The following is a 1939-nucleotide window of genomic DNA, read 5'->3' as shown; positions in this document are numbered from 1 at the left end:
GTCATACCCTGCTAAAAGACGTTAAGTTATTGAATGCTAAGTGGAAAGTAAAAAATATATATGTAATATGTTTTGTATAAAAAGTGGCATTCGAAGATTTATGAATTATAGATGTAGATTTTCATTTTTCATTATAATATGTTAAACGTTTTTTTCACTCATGAGAGGTATATACATATATGAATATATGAATAATATAATTTTAGTTATCCACCTTGTATTATACACTACTAATCAAAGGTTGGAAACAAAAATTATTTATTTCCATTCTACAAAATAAGTAAATAAAATTCTGTTTCATTGTGTAGAAGAAAATAAAAAACTTATTTCAGTAAATGCAAAGCTTTATCCCACCACCTTCTCATAATAACAGAAACAGTCAATAAGCAAATAACACTCGATCTCCTTTTTCGCCTCAATCCCTTATCCCCAAACCCCAAAACATGTCTTGAATATTCATCAGGCATTGTTTTTGTTACAAACATCTGTGATTTGTTCGCATGTTAATTTAAACATCTTTTCATATATCCAACCCCCTTTATATGAATTTGAAACATCAACCTCAAAGTACACAAGATCATGAACACCCTCGTACAAAACGAAGAACAACACTTACTGGACGGAAAGCCGAAGAAGACGGTTACACGAAAAGCAGTCCGAAAAGCAATCAAGCTCACATCTCATCTATCCAACCTTCTTCCAACAGGCTCGGTCCTCACTTTTCAAACCCTAGTCCCGATTTTCACACATGCAGGCACGTGCCGGACCCAAGTCAGCCAAGTTTTAACATCGGCCCTGCTGTTTCTTTGTGCGATCTCCTGTTTTGTGCTGTGTTTTACGGATAGTTTTCGTGACAATAAGGGAAAGGTCCGGTATGGGATAGCAACTTTCTCGGGTTTGTGGGTAATTGATGGATCGGCAATGGTTTTGCTTGCGTATAAATTGAGGTGTATTGATGTATTTCATGGCTTTTTATCGTTGATGGTGTTTGGGACAATTGCGGTTTTTGACAAGAATGTTGTTAGCTGTTTTTGTCCAAAACCATCAGAGAATATGGTTGAGCTGCTGGCTATATTACCAATAGGCGTGGGAGTGCTGTGTAGCCTCTTGTTTTGTGTATTTCCAACAACTAGACATGGAATTGGTTTTCCACTTTCGGAAACGTAGGCATTGGTTTGGTTTCGATGTATCTGATTTGTTTTGTTACACATGTACCAATAACATACGAATTCTATATCCTCGAGTACTTTCCACTCGTGAAGATCGGCTAGTTAATGTCATTCGAGTTTTCTATAACGTGAGAACTGCGAAAATTATACTAATATCATCAATTCATTTTAGATTTAGATGTTTTGATATGAGAACCCATCTTCATAATTATTTCATCTTACTTGGATTTTATTCGAGGAATTGCTTGATCAGGGGTATGCAAGAAAAATGAAACCAAGCATCAAGAAAAGTAGTTCACATGCATCTAAAGTCTAAACCAATTGTTCAAACTTTAAATATCATCGTGTCAGTAGTGTCGGTTGACGGATTAAATTGTTTAACCTGAATGTAACCCATATTATTATGTCGAAAATTGTCATCCCTAAATTAAATACTAAATAGTTTAGAAGAGAGGAAAAGAAATATTGGCGCGAGAGAACGACAAAGGCCACAAAGGCTTTTCGACAGATAAACTTAATATTGATTTAATGGACACGTATAAGTCTACTCTTACATATTACATTACCATATTACACTAAGATGAATGCTAGGGAAAAAAAAGTTTATTCTTAACTAATTGTTTCTGATTCTTTGGATCTGCCTATTTCGAAATGTGGCCCAAAGTCCGTGTCATTAGTGTGATAATTACTAACAAGCCTTAACTAGGTTAGTGTAATTAACACTCCATAATTGAATGTTTTATTGACCATTCATACTTGAATCTCTCACT

General features: G+C 34.8%; 1 pseudogene; it reads left to right on the top strand.

Annotated features, from left to right (window-relative positions):
* Window positions 1–470: 470 nt before the first annotated feature.
* On the top strand, window positions 471–1405 carry LOC143631629 (protein DMP4 pseudogene; annotated as a pseudogene).
* The last annotated feature ends 534 nt before the right edge of the window (window positions 1406–1939 follow it).

The sequence above is a fragment of the Bidens hawaiensis genome, unplaced genomic scaffold (assembly GCF_021521415.1).
Source record: "Bidens hawaiensis isolate Kalapana, Puna unplaced genomic scaffold, B.hawaiensis_p1.1 tig00006171_1, whole genome shotgun sequence".
NCBI classification, from domain to species: Eukaryota; Viridiplantae; Streptophyta; class Magnoliopsida; order Asterales; family Asteraceae; genus Bidens; species Bidens hawaiensis.
This window is presented reverse-complemented; position numbering and strand designations above follow the sequence as displayed.